The following is an 18,304-nucleotide window of genomic DNA, read 5'->3' as shown; positions in this document are numbered from 1 at the left end:
CTTTGTCTATTTGTGTCTGTAGATTTCTCCTAAATTCACCAAGTTAGCATTAGATAATGTCTCATTTGCATATTTAAACATTACATTTCTGAAAAGTTGTAATACAAAAAATAATTGTCTTGAGTATGGCTGTCAATTGATTAAAGTATTTAATCGTGATTAATCGCATGATTGTCTAAAGCTAATCGCAATTGATCGTACATTTTTTATCTGTTCAAAGTGAACCTTAAAGGGAGATTTGTCAAGTATTTAATACTCTTATCAACATGGGAGTGGGCAAATATGCTGCTTTATGCAAATGTATGTGTATATTTATTATTGGAAATCAATTATCAACACAAAACAATGACATAAATTGTCCAGAAACCCTCACAGGTACTGCATTTAGCACCAAAAATATGCTCAAATCATAACATGGCAAACTGCAGCCCAACAGGCAACAACAGCTGTCAGTGTGTCAGTGTGCTGACTTGACTATGACTTGCCCCAAAACTGCATGTGATTATCATAAAGTGGGCATGTCTGTAAAGGGGAGACTCATGGGTACCCATAGAACCCATTTTCATTCACATATATTGAGGTCAGAGGTCAAGGGACCCCTTTGGAAATTGGCATGACAGTTTTTCCTCAACAAAATTTAGCGTAAGTTTGGACCGTTTTTTAAACTCCTTCGCGACAAGCTAGTATGACACGGTTGGTTCCAATGGATTCTCTAGGTTTTGCAGTTTCATATGATCTAAAGCGTTAAAGAAATTAGTGGCGTTAAAACAAATTTGCGTTAACGTGTTATCCACCAAACTTTCCAGTTTCATTCCTATCTATAATCTGAAGGTTTTTACTGAGGGGTTTGTTCATATATCATTCATAGCCTGATTTATAGAACAGTTTATTCCTAAAAACAAGGCAAAAATTGATTTTTTTTATGGCTGTTGACAGTATTATCTGATTTATGGAGTGATACAAAGACATATCAAAAATTCCCTCCATGAAAACCTTTGACGAGAATTTTGAGCTTGACTTTATCCAATGTTCAGATTTCTGTTCTGGGAATGTATGCAAATTAGAACATATTTAATAAGATAATACCTCATTTGTATATTTCAACATAACATTTCAGAAAACTTGTAATATAAAAAAATGATTGCCTTAATCTAAGTAATCAACTGGGGAAGTTTCATGATGATATCTATTAATTGACATATTTACCCTATACACATGTAGTGTGTCCCCTTAAATAGTTTTAAGGTGATCTAAATTAATAGCATATGTGGATAGGATCCTTTATCAAAAACTAATAAATACATGAAATCTGTGTTTTGATCATGATAATCTACCTCACCATTTAACACACTTTCTTACTATTTTTTTTTTTGGTGCCAAACCTTGAGAAGGGCACTGTTTGGGCTTGTTGCAGGGCGCAGAATTAAAATCCCATTATGGATAATTTGAAGCAGAGATAGACAGATTCACTTCAGAACAATTTTGGTAGATTTGGTCCCAGTCTCAGCCTAAGTTGATGAATGAATAAATGCACACACGCACACACACACACACACACACACACACACACACAGACGAGTACACAGTCAATCTGCCTGGCCACATCAACAGAGCAGGTGTCCTCAGTAATGCACCATTGCGCACTTGGATCTCTGCATCTCAGAACAGAGGGAAAAGAGGGAGGAGGGAGAAGCAGAGAGAGAAATAAAGGACAGTTAGAGGTAAAGAGAGGGAACAAGTGTCAGTGGTGGTATGTTTATGTGTGCGTTCGGAGGATCCTTCGCCAAACTAGAGGTAACCCAAAACTATGCGCAATCTGTCTTGACGTACCAGCAAAACTTGTTTGAATGCACCTCGTTTCCTTGCTCGAGAACGAAAGACTCATGCACTCATTATTTTGGGGATGATCAGAAACATCGAGATGATGTGTTTTTTTTTTTCCGTATCCATATGACAAATATTTATCAGGAAAGAAAAGCCCGGCTGAGGAGAAACTAAGCAGAGAGACGTACTTAGTAAAGACCATGCCTTTGCCTCCTGCTGAGTCTCAGCAACATGGTACATAAATAACCATTATGAATCATGCTGTTTGGTCTCACCCTGCCGTTTCTCAAATAAGATCCAGTTCCCATTTAGCCACAATGGTGATGAGCAAGCCTCCTGCGACGGCGCACCATATTTGAGAAAAAGCAAAAAAGATAAAACAAGTTATGTGTTTATCTAGTGCTTCAATTTGCTTTAAAAAAAAAAAAGTGTACACAAATATATTAACTTTACCCAGTTTAGTATCACATATTCAGCTGCTCCGTGTTTACACGTGGACTCGTCTGCCTAATAGGCTCGTATCCATTCTGAACCTACAACGAGGCCAGAGGGCAAACCGGCAACAAAACAGCCACGCAGCTCAGATGAAAAGACAAACTGCTGCTCAAATAAGACCATTAGTTTGCACAAAATGAGAGGTTTACCCATCTATTATCATAAAGAATAAGACTGACTTCCATTGTGAAAGTCCGCCTTTGGTCAAAATGTGATGAAATGGGGTCGGAGGAATCCAATACGCCAATTTAAGAATGCTCAATCGTTCCGTGGATGCGTGTCCGTGTCGAAGCTTGTTGCCTTTTTCCTCTTTGGCATCAGTTCAGAGACGAGGTCTTGGGTGGTTCACTCGCAACCGCGTCTGTGGCCTAAGAGATTACCCTACGCAAACTTTATCCCGTGGCAAATCTATCCTTAGACTACGCATTTTTAAAACCTTGTAGCAGAAATCAAGCCTCCATTCAGGGGGATCTCCTTTGTAGAACTTAAATACATCCCAATGTGTCCATCAACAAAGGCCTCTAGCCTTCCTCCGCGCTCTCCGTGACACACTAAGTTTAGGATTGTCCAACGGGCCTGTGGGTGGGTTTTTCATTCTTCCCCCCATTCTTCCTTTATTTTGCCCCCTTCTTTTAGAGCATTAGGGCGACCAGCCATTGAACTACAACCGTTACTATAAAAATTCATCAGGATTAAAATGACCTCACACGCAAAATTAAAGTTCCCCAAATGTACACAATAAGGGCCTGTATCTTTTTTAAGACATTCTCAGCTTCCTTGGGAACAGGATTGTTTCTTGACAAAGTGGTCTCTACTCAACAATGAGCACCTTTCAGACACACACAGGGACTGCCTTTAGAGCTGCGGAGAGAGACGGATTTCACATATCAATCAAAAGAGGGAGGGAGGGAGGGGTGTAGGGGGGGAGAAAAAAGGGCTCTCATCTGGTGAGAGTGGTCCTTCAGGAACCATGAACGGATTCAAATGGAGTATATGCTTTTCTCTCTTACCGCCACTATTCATAATAACAGAGGACACAGGAGTAGTGGAGAGGGAGGGGAGTCCTCTTAACACGTTTTCTTTCTTTTTTTTTAAACTTGTCTTCCCTTATATGGGGACTGAAGCATGGTCCCTCAGTCTGGCCCTGAAATAATAAGACTGTAGTGGATGCCCAGATTGTACAACATTGAAAAAAAGTTGCTTTGTGAAGAGGCCAGGAGGGCCCACTGTATTCAGTCTGTGTGCAAGCTTTCATGTTCTTGAGTTTGTACATGCAAGGCCCCGTATGTGTGTCTGTGTGTGCGTGTGTGTGTGGGAAGGAGGGGGGGTCATTCCATTACACCTGCGCGATGGCATAATGAGCCCATGAGTGTGTGCACTGGGCCACAGCCACCCACTGCGCCAGCCATGCACACCACTGCCGCTAATCATGTTGAAAATGAATAAGGTGTCAGAGTGGGTAATTCACAGCTGTATTAAAAGCAACCGCAGCCCAGATATAAGGTGCATAAAACAAATTAAATATAGTATTCTATTATGGAATATTTTTTTTGACAGCTGTATTAATGGCCGCGCCTCAAAGGTCTTCTTATTAGGTCACTGGCTACATGTTTCACCTTCTACACGTTTTTGAGCCGGGGGTATTCAGATCATCTCGTAGCTCACAGGAACACAGAGAGAGTAGAGTGGAGGAGAACTGGCTGAAATCTACAGAGTTAATTTAATGTTAGTTACACCAGAACTGTGAGACGAGTGTGTGAGTCATTTTCACGGCAGAAAACAGATTATTACTAGAATTACCGCCTTGCGGTTGTATGCCTCCGCCAACCAAGTCACAGGTTACATCCATGTCTGGCCAAAGTGTCATCACTTCCTCATTTTATCCTGTTAGACATTTGTGTGAGATTGTCATAATTAGTATATGAATTCTTGAGTTATGGCCAAAATCATGTTTTGTGAAATCAGTGACCTTTGACCGCCAAAATCTAATCAGTTCATCCTCGAGTCCAAGTGGATGTTTATGCCAAATTTGAAGAAATTTACCTCAAGGCGTTCCTGAGATATCACGTTCACGAGAATGGGACGAAAGTGAGGTCACAGTGACCTTGACCTTTGACCTATAACCACCAAAATCTAATTAGTTCTTCCTTAACTGTAAGTGGACGTTTGTGCCAAATTTGAAAAAATTCCCTCCAGGTGTTCACGAGAATCGGACGAACGGACAAACGGATGGACAGACAACCCGAAAACAACCCAAAGCCGTCGCGGAGGCATAAAACGTGAGGTCACAGTGACCTTGACCTTTCACCTCTGACCACCAAAATCTAATCATTTAATTCTTGAGTCTCTACAGACAACCCGAAAACATAATGCCAAAGCTGGAGGCATGAAAAGGATAAACTTGTATATTTTTTTTTTTCAAATAAATATCACTATTGCTACTCTACATTGGTGATTTAGACAATATAGATATAGAAATATCCAGAGTGGGAATGGGTTTAGTCTTTAAATTGCATCTTTGTGAGAATTACAAGACACAACAGAAAACAGATGAGATATACTATAAAAGGTACAACAATCAGGAGGCTGTTCCACTCCTCCTAACAATACTAAAGTGGTATGTTTTTAAAATAATTGCTGATCCAAACAATATATGTCTCTAAAGCCAGTTCATCAAAGCTTTTGTATTTTCTGGAATAATAGCTATGCACGTAGGGAAAAACAAAATTCTTCCTGATTATTTTAAAACACAATTTACACTAGCAGGCATCTATACACGAAGAGGGGAAACCTGGGAGATTACCCTTCGTTTGTTCATCGCCTTGCGTGCATTACATCATTTCACCCCGCTTAGACCTCAGTCTGACATTAAAGTGGATCTCAGTGTAACTGGGAAAAAAAAAAAATATTATTAGTATTCACTGCATGTATGTGTGGCACATGTGTGCTATTTTTAAATAGGGATGCTGTGAAAGTGTGGAATTGGGGACAAGGCAGCCTTGCACCGGGCCGTGACACAGACTTATGTTAAACCTAATTAGATCATGATAATAGCTTTAGGGCCCCAGTGATCAATGCTAGAGGTCTGTGGAGATGAACTTTCCTTAAGTTTCATGCCGCACGCTGCTTGTACTCATTTTTTTTTTCTTTTTTTCACACACACACACACACACACACACACACACACACACGCACACACACAACAGAGTGGTTTGCAGACACCGTGTTATATGATAGCATTGTTTTAAATACCTATCATCTGTCGGTCTCAATGGGTTGCCATTCTAGTGTTGGTAGTGAATGAGTACGATATGCTTAGATGGATATATGTGGTCAGTGTTGGACTAATTCAAACTTTAAGTAGCGTGCATTAGTGCTACACCCACCACCGATATGATGCATTTGATTCAGCCCATTTGACATCACCTGAGTCTTCCAAGCCTCTCCCCCATAATGCAATGCACCCGTAGTGTCTCCACATCGCATTTCTGATTATGAGCTGCTTTTCCGTCAACAACCTTACGGTGGAGTCTCGTTTACAGCTTACAGACTCCTCGGATCACTCTCACCGAAGACAAAGAGGATTCCTTATGCTTCCATTACTGTCTAATGTAATTTGTGTAATGTAATATTTCAACGCGTCCGCGTCTGCCGACATGCTAGCTAGCTAGCTAGATTGTGATTAGTCTTGATACTGGATGCTTTGGGAATCCCTGCACGTATCGGTTGTGTTTGCCAGTTGTTGACTCTCCTCCCTATGCCTACTTCCCTCCACCCCAAACCCAGCAAGAGGTGCAGAGGAGCACATCCAAGAGACAAATAGTGTAAAAATAAAGATGCTGGCTGTCCAAACTATAGTAGCTGACGTTTTGCTTGTGTTATGTTTTGCACACTGTAATTACCTTTGGACAAGCTCCGGTTTGGAACCAACATTCTTGGCCTTTCGAAAACTCACCCACCCATTTAATTCCACAACTGTCAACTGTTCGGGCTGGCATCCACTCACTGAAGCCCTGTATATTTGTTTCTGGTCAAGACACACAAGAAACATTGTCTTTGGATGCACAAAGTAGTACTTCACCCTTAGGTCAGGTCTGGGGTTTTTTGAGGAAAATACTGGTCTTCTAACTAGTCTTTTGAACCTCTGCCATTACACAGTTTTGTGGAATTGATATACCAGCTTTTAAACCATTTAAACTACATTCATTCTTATGTGACATTTTGATCAAATGTCCTATAGTCTAAATGCCGTTTCAGACGCTCTTTTTAGTCTGATGAGATTACATCTATAGGTCCAGTATTGACAGAGTCAATGAGTGGAGAATGCCTAGCTTGCTGACCTAGATTTAGTCTGTCTAGGAACAAGGAAAACAAGGTTTCTTTGCTTAGCCTGTTGCCACCATGACCCCAATCTCGGAACCCATCGGCTATCGGTGTGACGATGGATAAGCCTCTGGGGGCAAGGGGCTATATTTCTGGGGTTTTCGGTATAGCCAGCTAGGGCCAAGACTTCCTTTTCCGTGCGCTGCCCATTGTTTACAGTCCGATTAGCAACTTTAGATATGAGAATGGAGTCTGTGTTGAGAGACGACCGGATTGTTTCACAAGAAGCCAGTTTACAAGCTAATTTTAAACCAATAAAAAGCTAAATCATCATCAGACGATAGCCGGTGGGTTTCGAGATTGTATTTCGGCCAATGCGTTCCGCCTCTTTTACTCTCCACACAAACTGTTTACCTGCATTCCGCCAAAGCCCGCTCGAACGTGATTGGTCAATACTACTCAAAACTACAAAACAGAAACGCTTCCGATACCCAAATGTTTGTCCCGTTGTCTACAGATTCTGCATTTTAATGCGGAATATGTTTATAGAGATTACCATGACACAGACTTGGATATGCTTCGGAAAAAAATGAATGGACGTGAATATTGGCAAGAAATCTAAAAGAATGATCTATCACCCCGATCTCACCATCAAAGGAGGGAAGGTATAGAGGTGGTGGAGTCTTTCAGATACCTTGGCATTACACCGGACAATAACTTCAGCTTCAATCAGCACACCGTGGACATTTACAAGCATTGTCACAACTTACAGTCGTCCGTAAACTAAGTCATCTGTCTGTATAACCCCATCTTCTATCTCCTGTACCGCATTATCAAGCCAGTTCGTCTCTATGGTGCCATCAGTTTTTTTCCATATGCTTACAGTCACCAATAAGAACAAACGCTTATAGATAACTCGGTATTCCTACCCCCAATTTATCCGATTGTGTCACCTCATCCCTGATCACACATGAACCAGATCATCCACTCTACCAGCACTTCACCTCGCCTGACCTCCCCCTGGACGCAGGTATAGACTACCCATATGCAGAAAGGCCGGTTTAGCGAGAGCTTTGTTCTTACAGCCATACAAGCTTTAAATAAGTGACCTCTGCTCAAGTTATAAGTAATCCAGTCTGAGGTATGTTAATCCATGTCTTTGTCTCTTTGTATACTTTTTGTATAATTCTGTATGTCTTACTTGTTTGTGCTATGTACAGTATGAGGACTATCTATCTATATTAGCCTTTACAAACCCATTTTTAGTTTAACCCTAGTGCACAAGTTACATGTTTCTTTGGATGAACGTGTATTTGTTGGAAAAAAACCCGTGTGCGTGTGTGTGTGTGGATGTAGAGCGGGGGTGTTCAGGCCTCGTTTCCCAAAACATAAAGGATTTCATAAACACTACTATTTGCCAGAGGTCAACTTGATTCACAATCTATTAGTACTGGGTCAGTTTGTCTTTTCAGTGGCAGTACCCGGCCCGTTCTAGTTTGACATGCTAGCCTGCCTGCTGCCAAGCACTGAGATGACAAGCGGTATTCAAAAAAAAAAATGCCGTAGTTGTTCTAATTTGATTGATACAGTTCTTTTTTATAAATGTGGAAATAGTTTTTGCTTTGTTTTATATGCTGTAGTTGTGGTCAGGGAAGAGCTCATCATACTGGAAGTGGACAACACAGACTGAATAATTTACTAAATGCCCAATCTCAGCCACAGATTTATCTGTCCATCGATACAACAAGCTGTCTAGACAAAGGTGTACTGAATGATATAATGACCCCCTGAAACCTTCTAACGAATAAAGGTTTAACATCATTTAAGATACAATCTCCCTGCAAGAAGAAGGCATCCGTCTGCTTGCTGCTGAATGGTGAGGTGTTAAGCTTTCCATGGCGACATCTATCTCTCGCCACCACCTTGAGGGCATCTTTTAAGCAGAAGAATTTAGCCATTATGTGGCATTAACCTCATTAGAAAACACTCTTTAGCTGCTCCAAGATAAAATTGATTTACAGCTGCCATTTCCACCACTGCTCTCGATCAATGGTTAAACTATCCCTTTTATGGCCCTGTGCACACTCTCTGCTCTTTTCTCCAGTTTTCTTTAACTGCTCTTTAATTTCATTGCACCCCCTCCACTCTTGTCCTTGTGCCAGGTATGTAGTCGCAGAGTGGAAGAGGGCTTTTCTCTATCCCGCCATGGTCAAATATGGGACTGACTACATTATTTTGAGAGTGGATAAACACGACAGGATCACTGGCAGATTCCTTGAACCAATTAAGCACCAAGTTGCTGTCTTAGTCTTTTCGAGATGTGGGAGTTTCGCCACAGTCAGCTAAATTTGCGTGGGTGGTCTTAATTGAGGTTATATCTTAACAAAATGTTGTAGTGTTTTTCTTTCCACTCTTTACCAAGGTTGCTGTAGTTATTCACAATGTAGGAATGTGATTAGCCTAAGCAGCTGCAGATGTGTGACCATTTTCCTAAACATGATTCGGGGGGGTATGGTTATTATGGCCTGGATCTTGTAGGAATACAGAGCTTAGATTGGTGTCAAGTTTTGATTGTCATTATGGAAAAGTGATGCTGTAGGTGAAGTTTAAAAAGTGTCTGGGACAGGTAGGAGTGCACTCCCAGGAGTATGGGAGTGCACAACCCAGTCGCCAGAAAAAAATGTTGGCATTGTAGGTACGCTTGAAGTTTTATGAATAGTTTCATACCAGCCTTGTATCACGCTTGCAGAAGCTCACAATGCCACGTGGTTAGCGTTGTGAAACGACCGGTTATATTTAGGCAACAAAATAACTTGGTTAAGGTTAGAAAAAAAATCATGGTTTGAGTTCAAATAAGAACGCAATAACGTAACGTAATGAATTAACGTAACGTAATAAAGCAACATAATAATGTAACAATAACGTAACGTAATAACATAACGCAACAACATAACGCAACAATGTAACGCAGCAACGTAACGCAACAACGTAACGCAACAACGTAACGCAACAACGTAACGCAACAACGTAATGCAACAACGTAACGCAACAACATAAATACCCTTATCAGACATAACTTTACGTAACAAGCATAACAACATTATGTGACAAGAGCAGAGTCAACATTTGCCCTTTGTTTTCACACGGGACATGAACAGCGGTTTCCTGGGTGAATGTTGACCCATCCACCACAACTCCCACCTGCCCTTAGTGGACTTTATCGCTTGTTATACTCGTAATTATACCACGAAACTTTCGTTATTATATCACCTAACTTTTAATGACGGTTTCTCTTGGAATTTGGCCTACCAGTAAACTTACCTGTTAAACATGGACACTTGAAGACCATTGCTCAGTGCTCCATACTCCATGGTCATGAATCGTGTATGTTGCATCAGTACACATGTTGCACTGGTATACATAGTTTACATTTTATACTGATAGTAGGCTATTACTATGATCTCATAAAAGAGAAAAAAGTACATAAAAACCACAGTCCATGTCTAAGCACCATCTACAATCTGCTGAGGCATATTGAGAAATGCTGTTGAAAGCTCCAGAAAAAAAGCTAGTAAGTGGACTTTGAGTTCAAAAGTGTAAAAAGTTTAAAGTGATTGGCCTGTGTGGCTGATTAAGGGAGTTTTCCGAAGACTTTGGATGCACAGTATGCCACAAAGCACAGTTTAGAGCAAGCAGGGGCCTCCTTGCCCGTTTCCACATGAAGTTGATGGGTAAGACTGTGTACAGCTAAGCCAAGCAGAAAATCCACAATCTATGTCGGTGTGGCCAAATGTCAGTATGCGCCCGCCCACCTCTGACAGCTCAGGTTTATGTGGACGTTTAAGCAAAACACTCAACGCTGTATTTCTTTGACGAATCAATACGACCACCATTTCAGCTCTCCTTCCTTCCCTCCCTCCCTCTCTTTCTCGCGCTCGCTCCTTTCTCATCTCCCACTGTCTGGGAGAATTGATCCGCATGGATGGAATGATATCAACCGACGGATAGAGTGATACGCCCCGCTCCCTCCTTCCTGCCCTCCTTTCACCGCACTTTTGACACATAAATAAAATATGTGGCCTTTTTGTTTCGATTCGCCACGGCGTTAGTTCTGAGAAAGGAATATGGTGCGCGGGGCTCACATGGAGCTGTTGGTAGACAAGAGGGAGCTGAGAGTCGGCTGGTTGCCATCACTCACTGTTCACAGGCGCCCTACAAAATCCCCTGAACTTTCCGACACATGCATTTGTTAGAGTGACACAGTCAGATTCTAAAGAATGGCATTAGAAAATAATGTGAGTGCTAAATTATTCAGGCTTTTTTTTTTTTTTTTTTTTGCCATAATGCTTCACTTTACAACCACACACACAGCTGCACACACACACACACTAACACACAGATATATACTGTATATATATATCCTCCCACTCACATCTGAATTATGGCAGATCCATTTAGTGTCAGCGTCCAAATTTGGCAAAGGGAAAGGATGAGAGAAGGTGCCGTGAGGGGAGAAGAGTTCGCTAACTCTGTCATGCCACTGCATTAAGATGCCAAACCAACGCCGCAGTCAATCCCCTGCTTTAATATCAACTGAAATAAATCACTACCATTCGGCCTCCGCTATTAACAGATGCACGCTACATGTTCATCCGCACCTTGGCTAGATATTCCTGATATGAGGGCAAAGGCATTTCCACAGCCGGACAAGAAATAGATGCTAGGTGAACTAACCTCGCGTCCTCGGAGCATGCCAGAGCGTCAGGCCTGGGTCGCACAGGCCTGCAGGGTTTCCACTCCACTCTGTCAAGACAGACAAAGGCTCTAACTTCTCCTCACACCTCCCTAGGCTTCATGTTTTTTTTTTGCATTCCCCTCTCTGCATCTGAAGCCGTCGAACGTAGGTAAAGTCACACACATGTATACCTATGTATTACATAACCTATAGGTCACGCTCACTGAACAGCTCCTCGTCTGGACACTGGAGAGAAGAGTGACAAAAAGACAGACAGACAGCCAGCTCGGACTTAAAGACAGACAGAGTAACCCTACTACAACGGATGACTGATGGGATTAAATGGGAATTATCTGTTGATATGCCCGTGCAGGTCCTCTGTACATCCACGTATAACGGATGTCTCAGCCAACTGTTGTGTGTGTGTGTGTGCCCGTGAATGTGTGTGTGTGTGTCATTATCATGATCATCCTTATCATCACAGTGATCGTCATCATCACCCCACACAGATTGCATCATCACTGTAACCTGCTGCGTCAGACAGTTCTCCTCCTAGCCCATTCTTCCTTCCTTCTCTACTTGCAGCAACTTTCACTCATTCATGCAGGACTATGGTCTCTAATAATTACCTGTTAACCCAAATGACCCACAGCTATTACACTCCTCTACCTCCCTCTCCACCCGTTAGTCTCCTTTCCCTTGCCCCCACCCGCCCCCATTTCCCCTCTTCCCCGAAAGCCCTGAGTCACCTCAGACGGTGGGTGGGTGGGGGTGGTTTCTTGGACAGCGTGACGGTGTGCTTAGCCCCGTTAAGCCAGCCTCAGCTTCAGCTCCGCTTCTGGTCGCCACTGATCAGGGAGCCCTGGGAGAGAGAGAGAGAGAGAGAGAGAGAGAGAGAGACAGAGAGAGAGAAAGAAGATAAGGAAAGTGCTGAGTTCACCGCCACCACTGCTCCTTTTCCCTCCCCCTCCTCCCCTTCTCTCTCTTTGCTTCGAGCATCCCCTCCTCGAGAGGGGTTTCCCCCACCCCACCCACCCAACACCCTGGAAAGAGGAGGGGAAGGTGAATCGACTACTGACTACGCTGCAATAACCTCCAGATCTCTGCTCAACCTCCTCCTCCTCCTCATGTTCATCCACCAACTATTAACTCATTAACTTTTCTGAGTATATATATTTTTTTTGTCATTTTAAATGTGTCACCAATATTCCAATAGCAAAAGGCTACTATGACACAGGGTTGTCCCAAAAAAACATTTTTTGGGCTTCGGTGAGAAATATTCAAAGGTATTCGAAGCTTCACGGACATGTTCTTCTCCCACGTTTCAGTGCCGCTACTGCACTGCTGTACACACACACATACCTCTACACATGACAGTGATGTAGAGGTAAGTGTGTGTACAGTAGTCTGAGAATAACTAATAATAATTCATGTTAAATATGGATAATAAATAATGTTGTGGGATTATTCCTTATTTCATGGGCTATTTTGGGATTTATACATTATTATTACATACTTATATATATATTATAAAAACTAAATAATTTGAATACCGATTTTGGAGCTCGACCGTTACCCTGGCAACGGTGGAAGCTGCGAAGCATTCGGGTCAGCCCTGCTGTGACACGAAAGAACCAAACCTCCAAACATCTACACTGTAAATCTACATTGACTCGACATACATGGAATTTGACTCCTGTTTTATGCAGCTTTCTCAATGTAATTACACAGAATACTAGAAATAACAGAATAAAAGAATAGAACAATAAAAAATAAAAGTAAAAAAGTGTACATACAAGTCAAGTATTCTGGAAGTTGTAAACAATACAAATAGTGCAAAGAAATAAATAGCGGATGCATGTACATGGACTGGATGGTTATGTACAGTATGTACATGGGAAGATGTCTATAAACTAAATGTACAGTGAGTATAATCTATATTTACAGTGACGGGCATGTACATATTACAATATGTACATACAGTGACAGATGACATGTACATATTGCAAACAAATTTGCATTAAAGACTGTAAATTATCTAAAAATGTGCAAAAATGTGCATTAAAGACTGTAAGAATTATAAGCTATAACGGCAGCAGCGGATATTTGGTGTTAAAGTGTCCATCAGAGTGATGGCCTGTGGGTAGAAATGTAAAAACAAAATGCACTTTCAGCTGTAGGTTCAAGTCTGTGAAGAGAACTTGCTCTCCACTCACAGCCAGTTGTGTTAAACATCTGAACTCCCCCTGCACATTAAGGCATTAAAGGAAAAAAGAAAATAGAGCTCCTGCGTAGTCACATATTCCATGCAATAGATATTCAGGTCATTAAGCAACATTTTGACACCTCTGTTATTTACTACCCCAACCGATTTCCCACCTCGTTTAATCAGACTTTACTAAAACCCGCTGACTCAGAGAGAAACCTTCTTTCTTTTCTCGCTGCTCTGTTTATGTTTATCTCCTCGGCTCCATTCTGCTCTCTGCCTCTCTCTCTCTCTCTCTTTTTTCTCTTTGCTTTACTTACTCATATTTTCCGAAAAACGTCTATTTCACATGTGCGTGGGGTTTCGGAGGGGCTGAGCCCACAGAAACATCACAAAAGAACAAATAAAGTGGAGTGTTTTCCCTTCCGACATGAAAGACTGCAGCTATCAAAGGCAAGAGAAGGTCTCGGCTATGTGTTGCGACGACCAGATGCTGAGTGCATTATCGCGGCGGTCAGGTGGTAAACTTTGTGATTTTGACGCGTTTTCACCAAAGCGGCCGCCGCAACCCCGCGTCTCGTCATGCGTCACACGGTGATATTTAAAAACATCCAAAGTGGAGCACACACCGTTTTTTTTTTTTTTTTGCCTTAGAAGTGGTTTACCTTCGATTTTCTCTGCTGGGAAAGGATCACTTGAGACAAGAAGGGGGAGGCGGATTGAAGGGAATTAGATGTGGCTCAATACAAGTTATCTTTAATGGAGGGATCCTGGGTGGAGGGATTCAAGAGAAAGAAATAAAGGGGGAAAAAAGCAAGAGAGGGAAAGAAAAAAAAAAAAGGCCTAGATGTAAAGTGTTGACAGCTGTGTTTGGTGCGGTCGGACTCTGGGGTCAGGTGTCGACGAACACACACACAAACAAATGTTCACACGGCACACACATATATTCCCTGGCTTTTAACGGAAGCTGGATGTAATATTGTTCTCGTCGCGCGACGGCCATCTGATGTCAATTTCACACAGCGGCGGGACCCTCCGCAAGCTGCTCCGTACACCAGCCACCCTGGTACCAAACAAGACCGGCACACATACGAGAGGTGTCCGAAAGCTACACAGTCATGTGTGCTCTTTTTCTCTCTCTACCCCCCCCTTCCCATGTCTCTGTCTAACTCTCCCTCCTCACACACACACACACACACACACACACACACACACACACACACACACACACTGGGATAAGTCATGAGGAAATGGATGCCCATGTTTTGTGGGACCACCTGTTCATCCTGGATACAAGTCTAAGAACCCAGTAAGGGTTAACCCTCTTTGTGAGAGGGAGCCAGGATTGTGTGTTGTGTGTGCGCACAACTTCATACATGCATGCGTGTGTGAGTGTGTGTGTGTGTGTGTGTGTGTGTGTGTGTGTGTGTGTGTGTGTGTGTGTGTGTGTGTGTGTGTGTGTGTGTGTGTGTTGGCACCGCCCCGTCTGAAACGTGCCCCATGAGTGGCAGACTGGCTCAGGCTGTCCGGCTGGGAGGGAACAGAGCCCACTGCTGGGCCACCTCCCCGACAACACACACACACAGACACACACACACACACACACACACAAATCTAATCCTATGCACATTCCATGGAGAGCATCTTTCCTCTCCATCACCCATTCCAAACTACCTGCTCTAAAAGACAAGATGAAAAGAAAGATGATATATTTGTGCTCAGTTTGGATAGTTACATCTTCCTTATTTGTCATTAAAATAATTTACAGGTAACGTTATGGCTAAATCAGTCCGTGGCTAAATGTTATCAATTAACATGCAAGCATTTTTCCATGACATAACTTTTTTGATCAAAATAAAAAACAAAAGTAATTTCATATCACAAAACAATGTGAAAATGAAATGAATGTAGACTTTGTAAGCTATATATTAGGGCTGTCAAAGTTAACGCAAATTCATTTTAATGGCACTCATTTTTTAACGCATTGACGCGACTTGCGATTTTTAGGTTGTAGCGGGCTCAGCTTTAAAGCTAGAGTGAAAATACTGTTATCATATGAAGCTAGAAAACCTAATGAATGGAAAAAACTAGCATGGCCATTTTCAAAGGGGTCTCTTGACCTCTGACCTCAAGATATGTGAATGAAAATGGGTTCTATGGGTACCCACGAGTCTCCCCTTTACAGACATGCCCACTTTATGATAACCACATGCAGTTTGGGGCAAGTCATAGTCAAGTCAGCACACTGACACACTGACAGCTGTTGTTGCCTGTTGGGCTGCAGTTTGCCATTAATAGTAATAAATAATAATAAGTGCCAGTAATATATATATACATATATTTGCATAAAGTAAGCGTATTTACCCACTCCCATGTTGATAAGAAATTAAATACTTGACAAATCTCCTTATAAGGTACATTTTGAATAGATATAAAATATGATTAACTATGGACAATCATGCTCTATTATAATATTTTATGTCATAATATTTCAATCAATTGACAGTCCTACAACATACAGTATGTTTTACTTTTTCTCAAACAAACTCTGCTGATCTAAAACTGTCCACATGCCATGCTACGTTACCGGAGTGAGGACCGCACACTCATACCGACCTCCACACACACACACACACACACACACACACACACACACACGCGCTGAAATGCATCCACACAAACCACCTTGAATCACGGCACCTCTCATCATTCTAATAAGTGTCTGAAAATAAGGGAAGTGCCATCACTAACCCCCCCACCCCCCAACAAATAATCACCTCCTGGGAGGCAACGAGATGGAGGGTGGAAAAAAAAAAAAAAAATAGCAATCTTGTCTTTCAAACGAAAAGGGGAAAAAAAAATATTTTAAGGGGCAATGAATTTCGTGGAGCTGAATAGGATGTTGGTACATGTTTTACTAAAGGAAATATAATGGCAGACTATTATTAGATCACATTAATCACGAGTGTGCCAAAGGCAGTGACAGCCGCGCTGAAAAGGATTGAAAACGCTGGTAATGGATATAAATTACCCATTGTGTGATAAAAGGATTTTTTTCTTCACTAAGAAGGTAAAAAGGAATAAAAACACTGAAAGAGCCACTAAACGCTGTGTGTGTACATATTTGCATGCACGTATGTGTGAGTGTCCTGCCGCCTGCAAGTGTGTAATATGTAATAATACGGGGTTATCAGTGCAGGATTAAAATTTTAAGGGAATCAGATAGTGACAGTGAGGCCTCGCATTAAAGGCGCCGGCGACAGAAAAGAGGGAAGGATTAAAAACAGATTAAATTGGTTTGTAGTGACGGGGATGAAAGGAAGGAGGAAGAGAGGAGAGGGCGGGGGGGGGGAGGAAGGAGAGTGTGTTTTGACAGAGGTCTGTCGGGCTTTTGGCACGGTGATAATGAGTCACATCTCCCATGCACTGTTATTTATCGCCGACTTGGCTCACAAACAAAAGATCAATAATTTTGAGCAAATCTAATGTTGTCCTCGCCGCTAATGCGGTCGTCCATCACATCTGCCATCTCCACCAAGGAGATGGACTGATTCCCTGTTTATTTGGAGATCAAATGCAATTATATCACATGGTTCTAATAACAGAGGAAACCCCCCCAACCCTCCCCACCCCACCCACCCCCTATGTGAATATGTGTGGCGCCTTGGATCATGCCCATGCATATGTATATATAGACATACAGACATGCACAAAGGTGTCACGTATGTGTAAATGATAATATATGTATCGAATGGGCGATGAGCTGCCGCGCCATTTTTCCGCATCAATCTTCATTTCTTCCTCAGACCTTGCCTTTTTGAAATATGAAGTGTGTCAACGGCCCGTCCCCCCCGCAACACGGGAGGCACGCGAACATCCGTCAAAGCAACACACCCGATGTTCGCCAGTTAGCCCCGCAGCACCGAGAGATGAGAAGACAGCAGATCCTTCACTGACAACTAGCCCTGGGTGAGACACTTTCCAGCCACCTGAACTCAATCAGGCCCCAGCGGAGGCAGCATTTGGGTATTTCATTTCATCTCCGTCCCCTTATTCACTCGAGGTGCGCTCGATTTATCTCGCGCGCGGGAGCGCAAATCGGAATCTAACATCAGTTTTATGGTTATCCAAGTGGCAGTTTTTGGTCCTTTTTCTGCGTGGTTGAGTGTAGCTCGGAGCGGACGCTAATATAAGGGCCATCAGAGGTTCAATCACGATGCTCACCCCCCCGCTCTCTGCGTAATATCTGCCAACTGTTGGCTATGTGTGCAAACCATTTGGGAGCTTCTCCTCTTTCCTTGGCACGCCAAAATCAAACGCACCCCCAGCGCCGCGACAGTAGAGCCAGTGGCAGGTGTAAGGCACTAAGCTCCTTCCCCTTCTCCCTGGGTGAGGTGTGAGGAGCAAAACAATGACAGACAAAGGTCACCTGGCCCACCACGACCCACCCGTCGAGGTGTTGACCTGCCGAAAGCACCCCTGAGGCAAGAGGAAGGAAGAAAGGAAGGAAGGAAGGAAAAGATGGAAAGAAGGAGTCCGCGACCGAGCAAAGACTTTAAAAGACACTAAGGTTGCAACCAAGAGAATAGAGCTGAACTAGAAAAATATCGAATTGCGATTATTTTGACTGATGTTGAAAAATGATTTGCGATATTACAGGGAATGATCATTTTTACATCATTATTGAAAAACTTGAAATTGAAAAAATGATTATGGTGTGA

The 18,304-nt window shown here is 42.4% G+C and overlaps 1 protein-coding gene across 6 annotated transcripts in view; it reads right to left on the bottom strand.

Annotated features, from left to right (window-relative positions):
• Positions 1-18,304, bottom strand: part of znf536 (zinc finger protein 536) — a 306,471-nt gene that overhangs the window by 196,654 nt on the left and 91,513 nt on the right. For 4 of the 6 annotated variants that reach the window (XM_037792176.1, XM_037792166.1, XM_037792210.1 and 1 more), the window contains exon 3: positions 12,127-12,239. The exons of 1 other annotated variant lie outside the window; for it this stretch is intronic. The gene's annotated coding sequence lies outside the window, so the exon portion shown is untranslated. Of the gene's footprint in view, positions 1-11,376; positions 12,032-12,126; positions 12,240-18,304 lie in introns of those variants that run through there. One more of the 6 variants, XM_037792194.1, reaches the window with a different exon arrangement.

Source organism: Sebastes umbrosus, chromosome 2 (genome assembly GCF_015220745.1).
Source record: "Sebastes umbrosus isolate fSebUmb1 chromosome 2, fSebUmb1.pri, whole genome shotgun sequence".
Taxonomy (NCBI): Eukaryota; Metazoa; Chordata; class Actinopteri; order Perciformes; family Sebastidae; genus Sebastes; species Sebastes umbrosus.
The sequence above is the reverse complement of the archived record's forward strand: the minus strand, read 5'-3'. Positions and strand labels throughout refer to the sequence as shown.